Source organism: Tinamus guttatus, unplaced genomic scaffold (assembly GCF_059628265.1).
Source record: "Tinamus guttatus ecotype Peru unplaced genomic scaffold, ASM5962826v1 Tinamus_guttatus_pri_ptg000035l, whole genome shotgun sequence".
Taxonomy (NCBI): domain Eukaryota; kingdom Metazoa; phylum Chordata; class Aves; order Tinamiformes; family Tinamidae; genus Tinamus; species Tinamus guttatus.
Genome location: NW_028288569.1, coordinates 10,594,728 through 10,610,854, shown reverse-complemented (window position 1 = coordinate 10,610,854; position 16,127 = coordinate 10,594,728). Strand labels below are relative to the sequence as shown.

The 16,127-nt window shown below is 39.3% G+C and overlaps 1 protein-coding gene across 1 annotated transcript in view; it reads left to right on the top strand.

Annotated features, from left to right (window-relative positions):
* Positions 1-7,263: 7,263 nt before the first annotated feature.
* ZBTB20 (zinc finger and BTB domain containing 20) overlaps positions 7,264-16,127 on the top strand; it is a 387,189-nt gene continuing 378,325 nt past the window's right edge. Inside the window, exons 1-2 of the mRNA XM_088534147.1 lie at positions 7,264-7,300; positions 9,914-9,970. The gene's annotated coding sequence lies outside the window, so the exon portion shown is untranslated. The remainder of the gene's footprint in view (positions 7,301-9,913; positions 9,971-16,127) is intronic.

The following is a 16,127-nucleotide window of genomic DNA, read 5'->3' as shown; positions in this document are numbered from 1 at the left end:
GCAGGTTAGCCTTGTACCATTACATTCTCCCTGCATAACCTCAGCCAAGTAGCTCCAACCTGTGTGTCTCAGCTCCTCTGTGCTCTTTCTGTCTCATCCGGGAGGTTCTTTGAGATGGTCATTTTATCCTAGTCCATACTTTATCAGTGCCTAATAGATTGACATCCCTGGTCATTAAACAGTACTATAATATGAATAATTTATTACTTGAAAACATAGTTTTGCAGGTATTTCAGAAACTTAGTTTGGCTTTGTTTTGCATAAGAATACAAAAACCTGAATAAACCATTAACTTGTGTTACTGGAAAAAAGTGAAGGTCATTTTGCAGAAGTTTGAGGAAAGTGTTGCTTGGGTAAGTCAATAAATACAAATATAAACATCAGTAGAAAAACAGCCAATAGATCACCTGTTTTGAGAGGTAGCAGGAAACAGTATTTGCAATACTGTTCTTAATTAAGAATCTCTAGTGCATAACATTAATGTGTTGAATTCATCTTCAAATCTTGTTGATTTGGGTAAGATAACACCAAAGATCACTTTGTTCAAAAAAATATCCATTTGCTTTTCCTGGTGAATTCTCAGCTGAAAATGTACAGTTCCTTTTGGATTGTTTCCTTCAGATATTAGTTCTCTACAAAGTTCATGCTTGTTCAGCAAAATAAGAGGCATTCTGGTGATGGACTTGTGTACTAGCTTGCCATCAAGCTCCCAACACGTTTTTAGTCTGAATATCCGGTGTAGTGGATGTATCTCAGCTAAGATTTTACTGAATCAATTGTCCTCATGTCCTTAAAGCAGGATGAATGTTAGAACTAAAAATGTCCTGCTGATGTGAGTATCTAAGTCTTCATATTGATTAATACAATAGTTATTTTTGTAAGAATATTAATTTTTAATTAAGTCCATTCTTGTTACATGATCTCTATGTACTGATTTTTGCATATTAATCATTTTAAAAAATAAATACTATGGCTATAATGAATGATAGATATAATGGGAAAAAACAAAGGAGTAATTCATGAGAGGGTCTGAGCTGTGTTGTGGACGTCATATTCAGTACTATTTCAAGTGCATACATTCCTTACAGTTCTCCTTTAGACTACAGAAACCTACTGCAGCATGAAGGAACAGTTTTGTGTCCAGAAGTCATTGCAAAGTGGCAAATATTGAATTTTTAATGTCCCCCACTGAATATAACTGGCAAAAGATACATTTTCAAAGAGGTTTTGTAGATTGTTTTTGGTTTTATTCTTTTTTTTCTTTTTCCTAGAGGAAATGTGAACTGAAATTCTCTATTGTGAGTTGTTTTAGGATATGCCGCGTAACTGTTGTACATGCATTGGAATAATTTTGAAAAATTCAATAAAGTACTCAGAGAATAAAAAGAATGTGAAATAGGCTCAATTTAATTTTGTTTTTGTTTTCCAAAATAAAACTGGTTTTGAATGTCACTTGACAAAACATCCACTGAAGTAACTCAGAACCCGCTTTGGGACTGATATTTTGTGAGGGATTGTGATAAACAGGAAGGATCCTTTGCAAAAATACTGGATATGCTTCACCAGTGAAAAGAATGCTCTTGCTGTGATTATATACTTTTGCAGAAAACAGGTCTGGTATTTGCTAACGCCCTAGCTACATCATTGTAAAAGGATGCATAAATATATTGAAAAATTACAGTGTTAGCGATGCAAAAAGGTAAAGCATCTTGATTGCTGACCAGATGCCTTGAGTCTTGATGGAGGTTTCCTTTGTTCACTGCGGTTCTGTGAGCTTCACCTGGAGGCAACTCACCCTCAAATGTTAGTTAGGATCTTTTTTTTTCTCAGTGGTACGTTGCCCTGTCATCAGAGGGTCTCAGAAGCACATATTTTGGACGGATGTGAATGATACACTTGTTAGAAATCAAGGGCTAGAGTTAGGATTGAGGTGAAGGCCTCTTTTCTGCCCCCACCCCTGGAAGGGTTCCTGTTCATATTTGTACAAGGGCACGTAGCAAAGAAAGCTGCCTGTGTCCGACGTGGCTCAAGTAACTCGGCAGTTAAGGAGGATCTAGCGGAAGACATTAGGCTAAATCCAGTCTTCGTGTAATTCCAAGGAAGTAAGAATGACATCAAGGCTGCGTTTGGATCTTTTCACTTTAGGCCTAATTTTGAAGAATTTTCCTTTACATGGTCCTTAGAAATGCCTGTTGGTTACATCTTTGATTCCCTTGTTAAGTTGGAGAGTGAAAACCAGTGCACTTTCCTCATAACTAAGGGGTAAAGACAAAATTCCAGTGATAGTTTCTGGGCATCGGTACCACCAAAATAGCTATAACCAAGTAGTCACATAGAATCGTCACGTAGAGCTGCGATCTGGTTACTCTGTGAAGATCTGCCCCTGAACCAGAGATCCTTTTGGAAAGATCCGCTGCCTGTGCGCAGGGAATCTCCCATGGGGGTTTTCAGTGTGCACAGTTTGAGAACACCCTAGAAAGGCTGCATAATTGATGAAGGCAGAGCTCGCTTAACTGCCTGGTGAAAAATGTCCTGAAAGCGTTCGTAAACTCCAACACAGGCCTATGTTCTCTTCCTCGGTCTGCCCAAATATAAAAGGTTTGGGGGGATTTGCTGGATGCTTTGTTGCAGTTGTCTCCACTGTGAGATTTCAGCAATTCTCCTTTTGCTGGGCAGCTTCTAAGGCTTACCGAGGAAGATCTGAAATCAAAAGCTAAAGAAGGGGTGGGAGTTGCCCATGTATTCTTAATTCTGCTGCTTTGGTTAAACATTACAAGCTAGCTCTTAACTCCATCATCAAATTCTCTTTTGTGGTTTCTTTTCTTCACCTGTCTTCTGTTTATCCTTATTTTCTATAGCCTTAGGTATACTTGGAAATACATGCATTACTTACACACTGTTCTCTCTGTGTCAAACAGAATTTGTAAGTCACTTATATGAGCACTACATAGTAAACCATTTTCACACAATATACTAAATATTAAACATGTGGCATAATGTGCTAATAAAATGTTTCTAACATAAGTAGGCCACCTGAATTAACATCTAAACCAGCTCTGTGATTAACTGTCTCATCTCCTGAATTGCACCTTTGGAAGGCTTTCGTAGGAAAAAAAAAGAAAAAAAAAAAAGGTGTTGTACATAGATTTTAATAATTTTAATCAATATTTAATGACAGGAACAAAGAAATGACGTTGGACCATTGTAACAATTAAGAGCGGGTGAATAATGAATTATAAGATGTCACATGCTGTATTTCTGCAGGTTTATAGAATTGATGAGGGCGGGAGTAGTAGTATATGATCCCCTTGTTAAATGCTGAAATACTCTGATGCAAGCTTCTGGTTATGTGCGAGAGCTATAGAACAGACTTCTAGTGGTCTGTCTCACTGAGCAGCTTCAATGTAACGCACATATTTTTACTGATCTGAGGTTTCAAAGGCGATGCTGTGGAATCGCCTCCAAAGACAGACAGACTGAGAAAGGTCATGTTTCTTCACTCATCATGATGTAGCATTTTTCTGGCTAGTAATGGCTGTGCGATAGCCTGAGGTTCCTGGGAAGGAGGCTCTATGCTTTTGAATGCTGAAGACTCCTAAGGGTATATACTGAATTCGTCATGGACAGAAATGAATTTTATCACATCTTTTGGAAGGAACATGGATCTTCCCTCGTTTTCCATGCACATTTTGAATATATCTGTAGAAAAGACTCTACCAGATCCACAGTGAGATAGGCAAGATGATATATAGGAAAAAGAAAAAATGTGCAGATGGACTCAGCTGGAGGCCAGGCCTCGAGCAGTACCTTATAAGATCATCAGGGACATGCAACAGTGACTTGTTTTGTTTGAGGCGCAGACAAGGTTTACTTTGGCAGGATGGCTTTATTCGAGAAAAAGAATAGGATGGTGCCAGAGGCTGTTTCATCTTTCACTGTAGAGCTTCTTGCTGGAACCCTCACCAGCTTCCCTCTTCGCTGAGCTCATTTCAAACGCAGTCACAGAAGCAGGAGAGGATGCTCAGCTGTAAGTCAGGAACAGCCAGCTCATTCACTAGTGAATTCCTGAATACAGGATCTTTATGCTAAAGATTTGATTTTTCTATTTTAAATTCCATCAGGATTCAGTTACGGGATGATATTTTGGGATTAACAAGAAGTGTGTATTCCCAAAAACAACCTCACCTCCAAAAAAAAAAAAAAAAGTCCATGCTGCCTGTAAAAAATATCTGTTTTGTGTCTTAAAATAAAGCATGTATTTCATGCTCTAAAAGGCTGAGGTTTGTAGCCGAAAAAGATTAAGTAAATAATTCAGAATTTGTTGTGTTTACCTGTTAATAATTAAGCAGGTTAGTCTATGTACTTTTTATAGACATTCAGCTTTATTTATTTATTTATTTATTATTTACTTGGCTCATGTCCTGATTTTCAAGTTTGGAAAAGTTGCTGCCAAGGGGGAAGCAAATAAGAAAAAAGGCTTCAAGGAGTTAAATGTTGTGCAGTACCCAAGAGCTATAGGGGAACATGGTCTCTGGAGAGCAAGGAGAGCTGTTGTCTCTCTCTTCACCTTCCCTACCCCCGCACTAGTCCCTGTAGCACTTCCAGGGAATTAAATTTTTAAGGTGATAATGATTTTCAGGGCGAGAACAGCACCTTTGTTACTTTGTGATGCCCATGACTAGTGAGAGCGGTGTGTAGCAGAGTAACATTTGGTTGATCTCAGTCAAAAGTTTTGGTGTTGTTCTACTTCAGCAATACGATGGAAATTGGAAGGGAAAAAAAAAGCAACAGGCAACATTTTATCCTTCTTTCCTTGTAACGCAAATTACATTCTGGTGAAGGGTTCAAAGCTGACAGGCCTAAAGTTGGAGAACTTTTATCATCTTCAGAGAGACCAAAGGCAGGGTGAATTTCTTGCAGAAATAACATTCACAGCTATGTGTGTGAGACTGCATCTTGTGGGAAGTGGTAGTTTGGTCTAGGTGGATCAGTCAGTGCTTTGGTTTCAGTGGTCATGAACGGGCCAATAGTCCAAATTTCCCATTGGATCTGACTGTGTGTCTTTTGAAAATGAATGTGATGATTATCAGCAAAATAATTTTATATTGTCCCTCCAATAGATTTCAGCTGCTGTTTACGTAGGCTAGGCTTAAACAGAGGCTGAATCAGAGTGTGAGAAAGAGATGTGGGTTGAAGTTCCCCCTCCCGGCAGGCAATGATCTACCTCACTGTTTGTTAATTAAGTTCCCTCCTTGGCTTGAGAAAAGTCATTACCTAATTTTCTGAATGTTTGAACAGTTCCTTTGGTCTTGGCAGAGTAAGATACCATTTGATATTTTCACTCACCTTTCCCAAAGGTGAGAGAGAGCACGGGCTAGTGAGAAGAGTCAGTTGAAATGATTGGCATTAAAAGACAAAAGCTGCTAAAATGTGAGAGTGATCTTTGGACTGCATATTAAAAATCAAAGATTTAAAAAGACTGTTTATATGAGAATTAATAGCCCGATTTTGTTGACAGTTGAAGTCTTCATCTGTTACCATGGCATGTTTTAATTCATTCTCTGCATTGGTGTTTTCTTCTGAAGAAATAACCATGGTAGTTGCTAGTACCTCTAATATTAAACATTCCATTTGTTTCTCATGTTCCAGGCAATGTTGTCGGCTTAATTAAAGTTACCAGACATTAAGTTAACAGGAGGCAAACCTGGTAGATAGTTTTACAGATGTTTGATTGCCAACCTCCCTGTCTCCATCGTGTGACTGTTGCCTTGAAAGGTCCTTCTGCTTTTAGTTTAGACAGTTAACACAAGTCTCCCACGTAGATAAACCTGGTCAGATAGCCCTTTTCGAAGAGAATATAGACATGCACGAGGAGGGATTATATTGTTCCATCACAGACATCTTCACCTGCTAGAATGAACTTGTAACACTGAGCGTTGTTTCTTTAATATTTTTTTTCTGTAAACACATGAAGCTTACTATTCTGCGGGCAAACCAGTTCACATCCAGTAATTCATCACCTTATCTTCACAGATAGGTCAATGGTCTTCTCTTTGGCATTCTTCATGTAAAAAAACTCGAGACTTTAGCCTTATCATGGTAATCCAACAACAGTATTTTTCTTTCATGGACAGGTGAGCTTGACTTTTAGACCAATTAATTAAAGAGATAATCAAGTCAACAGCTCATGGACAAATGCTCAGATCACACACACACAACAAAAGGCACTCACTACAGTCAGTAGAGATTGGACTGTGGTTTTCAGTCCAGTGAAAGAGGCTGAAGCAACCACAGAACCTGAACTCTGTCATGCTGCAACTGCTCAGCTAGGTCTTTCAGTTCAAGACTGCAGCCCAGTAGTGAGCCTGTGTGGGGGAATTTGTTCTGCTACTAGAAGTACTATCCGGAAATGAGAGGATTTCAAACTCAAAGCTTGCCAGATTAGCGTTTTCCATGAGCATTAAATTCACACACAAATCTTTTTTTTTAAAGAAAGAGCATTGCTGCGATGCTTTGTCCATTTTGCTAAGCACATACTTTGCCCAATGTTCATGCCAGGTTGATTGAAGCTGAAAAGACCAAGAGATTTACCAGTAGTCTCACAATGAATCATTGTCTAAAATCCTTTTGGTTCCTATATTCTTAGCATTAATCAACAGTGATTCCTTTCATCCACTTGCTACCACAGAGATTAGTTTGCATGTATGATGACTCTGTTTGGGAAGAATTGGAGTGATGCTTATGTAATTTGTCTATTCTCTGATTTTGTTCTTCGAATATAGAGGCTGAAAAAGATCCTCACAGCTACCATTCTATAATATTTCCTCCCTCTCTTCCCATGTTATTCATGGTGAAAGTTCCATAAACTTGAGAGAAGATGTAAATAACATGCACCTTCTTGAGCTGAATGTGTTTATCTCAGTTTCACTTGTTCTAATGGTAGTTCACTGAATATGATTTTTTTTTCATTAGCAGCAAGTCAAAAGGCCTTGCAGCTTGTACAGCATTAATATTAAGAAATGAACAAGTATGTATAGTTCTTTCCTGTTTGCTTCTAAACAACTGTACAGAATGCTGTTATTACTCTACTAGTGAGTCACATAGTAGAAGAGACATTTTAAATCCTGCACTTTTGTATGCATCTGATTTTTGTGATAGATCTTACTATGGTTCGATATTTTATAGAATAGAGTTAATAAATTTAACTAATCTGGTTCATCCTTGAAAATATTCTTCTAGGAAATTACTGTGATTTATCTCATGTTTGAGTGAGGACTGTGATATATTTTATGACTTTGAGGTCAGTAAGCCTATTGTGAACCAATATTGGAAAATATTTGCTTTTGCTTTGTAGAAAAGTGGGCCAGAAGTGACTTTCCTGAGTTGTTGTTCATGGATTTCACTTTGTTGTATCAGATTGTGAGAGATTTGCATGGTACAACTTGAATTGCCAGTAAGGTGTTGACCCAACTGGAACAACTAAAGGTAAAAATGGAGGTTGGAATCGAAAACCAAAGGATGTCCTCTAATTTTGGATTTGGTGGCTCTAGTAGGTGATTCGGGCCAACAAATGACCATCTCAAATAGTTCATATCCCAAGGATAAGGCTTCATTAATTTAAGTCACAAATTTTAAAATGGATGTGGCAGAAATGTTACCATTAGTTAAATGCAGGCATTCAAAAGTATATTAAAAAAAGCAAAATAATTGTAAAAGTGGTAGAGATTTTCATTTAACACTTTTTGGCAGAAATCATAATTGACAGAAAGATAGCTCTGTATGTCATGTGTAGTTGAACAAATCTCAGATATCAAAAGACCAGAGAAGAGATATTGGGAGTTTAGATTTTATATTCAGTACTTTATGGATTTAGAGGAGATACTGTCAAGGCACCACACTGGGTCTGACTGATCTGTGACAATTTGGGATAGAAAAGACTTTAATTCACATGGAGATAAGTTTCCTGTGCTTTTGCCCTCCCCTTTTTATCTTCTTCCAGTTTTACCCTCTCTTCCTCAACAAATCAAGTGTCTGGCTATTCAAACCAATTCGCATTGCAATACACAATTTGCCAGCAAATATAAAGCATTTTAGTTGTTAGATGAGTTAGACATTAGGCAAACAGCACGATTTCGTACCTAATAGTATCACCTAAGTCAAACATATCTTCATGCAATACATCTAACAGCATGTAAAGGTCAAAATCCTCTCCTCATTACTCAATACTCAAAGCATTCTGTTTTGCTTTATTCATTGTCTGCACAGAGCTGACAGACTATTCCAGATCATGGTTGTGTAATGTTGGAAAATGCTAACAGCTGCCATCCACTATGTCTATTTAGGCAACTGCAGACCTTGTGAAAGCTAAAGCACATGCCACCCAACCTTAGTTCAGGCAAAATAAATCTTCAGCGATGAAACGGCAATGGAAGCCGCCATCTCACACGCTACCCTGTGTGTTCAGAACCAACCCCGTAGGCTGAGGGATTTCCATAGGGAAAGTTTTGCAAATGCTGATCTTGGGGCACTCTGGCCCAAGATCACACGATCATCGGAGGGAGAAAGCCCCCGGAAAACCCAAGGGAGGCAGAAGACTGCGAAGAAATAAGAACATGGCATGGAGAAGGAAACCAAAGCATCTCTGTCATGCACAGAAACTGGTGGGAAGTCCACCTTGGAAATGATGAGGGAGAAGCCTGCTGTTGTTATATCCTCTTTGTCTGAGGACGCTATGCGGTCTTTCTAAAGAGGCAAGGTTGTGCAAAGAGCAGGGTTTTCCTCTTAAGAGACTCCTCTTAACAATCCCAGTTCCCTGATGTGTTACCAGCTCAACAGATTACAAAGCACCTGAGCTACGGGGAAACAGGCCTGTATCGTGTAAGTGCAATGGCATCGGCTCTGCACTACAGCGAAGGGGCCAAAATACAGATGATTAAAATGCCCGTGTTGCTGGCTGTGAACCTCCCTCGGCAGCGAAGGATATAAGGATACCCGTAGGCTTAGTTAGCCCATTCCTGCCGTGCTTGTGCTGGCTGCTAGAGTGGAACATAGGTTCCCAGGTGGAAAGCTTGGCATTGGAAGGTCATGAAAGGCTCTAGCTGCTTCTGTGGGGAAGCGGGACACCCGGTTGGAGCGGCTTTGGGAATTGTAACCAAACTGGACCTCTCGTAACGGGAAATGGAAATTATGGAGCTTGGTCCCTATTCTTGAACTGATGCAAGTAGAGTCCCCACTCTAATATATGACTTCAAAATACTTCTTTCCGTCATGCTTTTGGTAACCAGTTATGAACATTTTGGTAGGCAGTGTTATGTGGTACTAACACCTCATTTCTTTTTCCAAAAGCAGTCTAGGATATTGTTTTTCAAAGTTTTAGCCATTTAAGTCATTTATAGCTAAGAGATGATAGGAAATTCTTCATTTAAGAAAATGGACTCTTTAAACTCTTGCCTGTTAAGAGCGTAGCTATACCTTTTCCCAAAAATGCATCTGAATGGCAAACATAAATGGCGAAAATTGGTTGTGTATTTGGGTTTTGTACCTAATAGGAATGGAACTGCCCTTTAACTGAGAAACAAATAATTGATGGTTCTTGTAAGCCTGGAGGCAATATCAAGGACTCCCAATTAAACTGGTGGTCAGTTGTGCAACTTTTCTCTCCAAAGTATGCATATATAATGTGACATTTGGGGTACTAGTGCATTTTGTTTATTTGCTTGTCACCTGTGTACTAAATGCGAATGTGTAGGACTTCATTTCTTCTCAGGACTTCTTTTAGATAGATGAATGTTTATATATACACAGTATTCCACCCACTTTCACCACTGAATGCCTGTTTATTTGACTGTTATGAAAACCTGAGGTGTTGTGTGTGCAGATCCCTAAACATAAGCATTTCTTTTCTTTACAGCAGCATAAAGAAGAAGTGTTAGGAGCTGCTCTTAACCCTTTTGGAGTCCGAAGTCAAAAGGTAAAATCAAATACTACTTGGGGGATTTCTAAAGCTATTGATATCATAATTGTTTGTAAATGCTCTTTCCTTATCACATTTGTACTAAGATTTCCCACAGTAGAAAAGCAGGGAAAGGACTAGAAGGCTCAAAACATTGCTAGATCTCTAGCAATGCACATCGAGGCATAAATTATACAGGTAAGTTACAATCTGTGAACTGCAATAATCTATTTTACTTAATATAAACATGTTGGTGCTAAGAGTCAGTGGGGCTTTCAGTAGGGTTTAATATTTCTAAGGATTTAAGGATTGTTCTCTTTATAACTTGATAGATTTTATGATATATAAGGATTTTTTCAAATAACAGCAAGACAAATCCTGCAGCTCTTTTCTTAGGCAGGAGTCCCTCAATGGGAGTTTTGCCTGAGTGAGAACTGAATGAGGTCTAAATAATTAGCAATTAAAATATTCTGTTATTGTGCCACTGTATATAACAAAGCACTGGAGGTATTAAAAATTGCTAATCTCCTCCTTATTAAAATGTTAACTGCTAAACATAATACAGTTTTGCATTTTCTATCATTCATTTTTGCAGTTCATTAGTAGAGGTGAAATGTTTGTGACAAATAGTCATCTGAACTTTTAAGGGATTGACTTTGCTTTCCTGGTATCATGGGTGTGCTTTTTGTTGGTTTTTGTTTGTTTGTTTGATTGATTTTTTTTTTTTTTTTTGACATAGTTAATTTACAGGCAGATGTGTCTGTGGAAGCTATGGAATTTAGACAAAAACTGAAGAATGTACAAAGAGTCATTTTTCATATAGCATTCTTGGATATTTAGAGATGAAGCTATATGTAAAATTACTGATCGGGAGACAGAACTAGGTGATTTAGGTATCCAGTGTTTGTACCTTTTGATTAGCAGTTGATTGTCATGAACCCCAATAAACAAAATACAGATTAAGGATTAAGGTCCATAGAATTAACCAGGCAAATACTTTTCAGTGGGAGGCCTGGGAGACTGGTGTGTGACCTGAGAGACTCCACAGCCAGCAATGTTAATGCACGTGGGAACTGTTTATAACTACACTAGTTACTGTAAAGGCCGGACTGCCTTCTCATCTCACTTCACTGCCCAGAAGCATAAAAAGGAGTAAAATGCATCTCCTGTCTCCTTCTGCACATAGCAACTGTGGGAGGATGTGTGGAAAGGGAGAATTGTATTTGATGAGTGAGAAGGGAATGGTAAGTAAAGGTGCTAACTGGTAGAAGAAGAAAGTGTAGATGATATGTTACTGGAAGTGTTTGGTGACAGGTAAATCCCCCAAGGCAAGGCAGCACTCAGCAATACTGCCTAGGCCTAGCCAGTTAATTCTTCCAAATAGTGCTGTTGGCAATTCAAGCCTTGCTTCTACAAGGACTTACATTGGTGTTTCCCTGTCAGCAATTCGAGTGGTCCTATTGAAGCAGATGAGATTAATTATGGGACAGAAAGTTAAGCACATGTATTAATCTTTGCAGTGCAAGAGGTGGAGTTTTCTTTGTTTATTTGTATTGAGCATAGGAAACTATTAAAAATACCTATTTACACAGTTGTGTGCCAATTAAAGAGTAGGTAAATGGTAACAAAATGTACCTTTTGTTTTCTGTTACTCACAAATCTACAGTTTGTCAGATTCTTAACTGTAAAGCGTGATAAACAATTGGCTGTTAGCATTTTCCTTTTTACATGCAGAGCTAAGCCTGCAGCTACAATAAGATGATCATATAATTTATTATGGAGGAGTGTACAGGACAAAAATCTAATAGAAAAGCATGTGTACTTCTGTGGACTCTTGTTTAGAATTTCCTCAGCTTGGTGCTCACTTCAGATGTTTGATTTAGTGATAAGCTATGCAAATTATTGTGGAGGTAGCAGCAGTACTTACACCTGAGTGTCAAAACTGACAGAGAGTTTTAAATCAAACCTCAACAGCAACTTGTGTCTTCAAGCAACCATTTCCTAAGATATAACCATGAACTACATTTGAATAACTGCAGAATTGTTCTCCTACTTTATTCCATTCTATTATTTTCCCTCCCTTCTTTTATATATCTACAGAGTTTTAGGCTGACCTGTAAACTACTGGGTGTAACTAAGGGTAATAGAGCAGAAGAGCTGTAACTGTGTATGAGAGAGTGCACAAAGGACAGGAATGCAAATCCGAAGTGGGGAGATTAGGAAGTGAGATTTCCCAAGAACTTGTCTTCAGATTTTCCAACTGCCTATCTCACACCTTCCATATGTGTGGAGGAATAATGGTGGAAACACTTCATTTGAAAAAGTTGTTTATGAAGGAAGTTTATTGCATTTTTGTTTTTAATCTGGAGCACAATTACAGAAGCCTTGATGAGCAGAGTGAAATGTTTGAAAGTGAGCTTTCTTGGGGCACAGTTGGATTATTTTCTTACTGTTGTTTCTGGTGTATGTACCAGAAGGATGTCTGCGCTGAAAACATTTAACAAAGGGCAACAATATAAATATTCCTACATTTGGGCATGAATATATGTGTGGAAGAAGAGGACATGCACAAGTGTGAGAGAGTAGGTAGTTAGAGAGATTATGAAAGATGGCTATTTGTTTTTGCTTACTTGCCTTTGAGTGTTGTTCTGGCTTTCTGCTTTCTTCCGTATCACTTGGCCATTGTGTCCTGTGTGTGGTAGAGTCTAAATTCTACTCGGTTGCTGTAATTGGTACTAGCATTTTAAAAGTGGAGCTTTCTGCACCGAAACAAGAGCAACATTTTTGTCTTCCTACAAAATGAGGAGAAAACGATTTATATCTGTGTTCATGATGAAAATGAAATGACCTGTCCATAAAAGATAAGTCCAATAATATGTGCTCTCAGGCTCTCCAGAAATACTTGTGGGGAAAAAAAAAAAAAAAAAAAAAAAAGGCTTCTGAAATCCTCAAGGTTTACTGCTTGTGCAAACTTAGGCCACTGCAGAACATTTTGTTTATAACAGCTAGTTCTAGGACCTACTCTGGTATTGTGGATACTTAACTCCTACCCACTCAAACAGAGGCACTTCAAAATAATTAAAGTAAATGAATAATCCACACACAGAGCAAAGCCTTTCAGAGGGAAAGTGATTTTATTGAAAGAAAGAATTTGTTTTTTTGGGTAAATAGTTTCTTTCAAGGTCTTCTTAAATCAGCAGCAAATGCTTTTGTTGGAAAACAAAAAAATAAAGCTGCAACTTTCTCTTTTTTTTTTTTTTTTTTCCTGCTGTGGCTGACAAAGTTACATCATTAAATGCTAAAGAAGAAAGGAGTGAATATGATTTCCCAAACCTGAAGTCCAGGCAATTGCCTTTTGCCTCTCTAGCCAGTGTTGACTGCGGTAGCACGGACAGTAATGCAGTGGCTGTTGTGGTATGTTTGCCTTTGATGCATTGCTTTAAAAGAGTTTAAAAGTGCTCTTTGAGGAGATTGCAGAAACAGTTATGAAATACTTTACTCTGTTTTCTTTGTTAGTTTGCCTTTTGTTCCAACGCTTGAAGGTTAAGAGCACCAAAAGAAGGGGAATAGACATGATGGATTTGATTTTTCCTTAGTTGGTCATAGGATATTCACGGTTTTTTTAAGCTAAAAGGGTGCACTTTAACCATCTGCTCCAGTACTTAATACTGTGGCTGCACTGATCAACATTGACACTTGCCAGTTGCCATTAAAGTTGTTTACTTGCTTCTATGTAGAGAGAAGTTGTCTGTAACTGATATCAATAACCTTATCAATCTTACCAATAACTATGCATGTACATTGATAGTTGGTGATATTGGAATTTGTCACGTTCTTCCAGCATCAAGCTGATGGAAAATTTCTGCTCGTGCAACTACCTTCCTTCCACGCAAAGTCAGGGCGGGGGAAATGCAGCTTCTTGCGTTTGGTAGCATCAGAGTTGCTCTTCTTGCTCTTTCTCTGTGAGTTTGATTGCAGGCATCCAGCAGCATTCCCGAGGGAGAGGCGTCCAGTATCGCAGGCTGCACCGCTGCTGTTCTGCCTGCTGTGAATAATAGCCCACTGGGTTGTTAATCATTACCCTGAAACTTTTTCCTGGTCCTTCATAGCTGATTGCTGCGCAGGGGACATGGGTAACGGCAGTCCGGCTGCCAACACAAAGTTCAGGAATTGTGTGTGTGTTTTATGTTTACCTGCATGCCTGTGGACTACACTTTTGAGCAACATTTCCAGCAACATTTCAGTAACATTTCCACAAGCAGTGCAAGGCCGATCTCTTTCTTTTTAAGAAAAAATGGGAGAGGGAATGTTCTGTCCTCCTCCATTAGCATTTTTTAAATTGAGTGTGAAAGTATTGGACTCTTTAGTCAACAATTATGGCACAACTGGTTTCCTCATCCAGCTGAAGTTTTCAGAGTAGAGTTGCAGGGTGTTTAAAGGTTGTCTATCAGAGTGTATCTTTGAATCGTGTGGCCAGTGATTTGTGTTGATCTGCCAGAGTCAATCGCTGTGAAAAGGGGAATGTTCCTGCCCACTGGGGCTGAGCAAAACTGGGGGCAAGGAATAGACTGCTGCTGGAGTCTTTGAGATGCAGAAGAAGATATTTAACCACAGTGATTCTTGCTCATATGTTCATAGCTGTATTGACTGCCAGGGTGGAAGCCTCACTGTGATCTTCTTCTCAAGTGCAGATTGTCCTGGAGGACATCTGGAGGATGCACAGCAGATAAAACTGAGTTTTGCCAAATAGGACAAAATTTTATATTAAATCTTCTCTTCTGTGGTAGTGAGTTAGTTTACCTTCAATGGAAAGAAGCGTAATAATGCTGCCCAGATGTCAGTATTCAGGTGCCTGAGCAGATTAAAATGGTGACCTGTAGCAAACTCTCATGTTTGTTTGGGGGAAGTTGAATTTCTTCAATGAATAAATTACTCATATCAGGGCAGTGACTCTTTTGCTAATTCTAGACAGATTTCTGTGCTGCTGTCTGTATTAAATGCAGCCAGCAGTTGGTACTACAGCTCTTTGTGCCAGAACTTGGGTTGACAAGGGAGTAGTTGTAAAAGGGAGGGACAAGTCCTCCCTCCCTTGGTACAAGATACTCTCTTCAAAACAATATTGTGTCCCACAAAGTCCAGTAAATGTGTCTTTGAAGTAGTACCCTGAAATTCCCTTCCTTCCTTCCTACTCCATCTCTGTCTTTCTTTGTGCCTTTCTACAGATGGACATCTGTTTTCCTGTAAGAACCGATTCAAGTGTCTGTCTGGTGATCCTGGGGTAATGCCCCGAGCACCTGTATGTTTTCCCGTGCCTGGTTAACGTTGTAACTTTTCTCGTCAATGCCAACCCAAGTTACGCAACAGCACGGTCAGCAGAACAGCATTCCTGCATAACTCAGTGTTACTGACAGCATGGGTCACCTAAAAACCCAGCCACCCCTTCGTCCTGTGCCAGCAAATAAAGCAGCCAGCGGCATAACAAGAGTCAGCAAGAGCCCGGCAGCAGCGTGAGCTGGGCCGTTGCCTCTGGTCGCTCCAAAGCAAACTGATGTTGTTACTGATACTAAGGGGACTGTGGGGACTATGTACAGCCCTTTGCCCTCAGAAGGCATGTGTAAGGCAGGCAGAGGGAACCCTAACATGTAGGAAGGGCTCTGCTGAGAGACGTGCAGCTGAAAACTGGTATTTTTTTCCATCAGGAAACCGATCATAGAATCATAGAATGCTTAGGGTTGGAAGGGACCTCTAGAGGTCATCTAGTCCAACCCCCCTGCATACACAGGGTCACCTAGAGCACGTGGCACAGGGCTGCATCCAAGCGGGTTTTGAAGATCTCCACAGAAGGAGACTCCACAACCCCTCTGGGCAGCCTGTTCCAGCGCTCTGTCACCCTCACTGTTAAGAATTTTTTCCTTAAGTTAAATGGATACTGCAGAAAACAGCAAAATAGAAAGACTGCTTGCTACTCGAGTATTTAAATGAGTAAGGAATTCTCTCTTACTTTTAGAATAACCTAAACTATGGCCATTTGAAGAAACAGAAAGCTGTTCCTTCCTCTAAATTCAGGCACATTTAAATGTTCTTTATGACATGAGGCTACAACAAGGTCTTAGTACCTGTTTCCAAGAGTTCTCCTCTAAGCGATGTTCCTACAGTTGTTTGGTATGTGATTAAA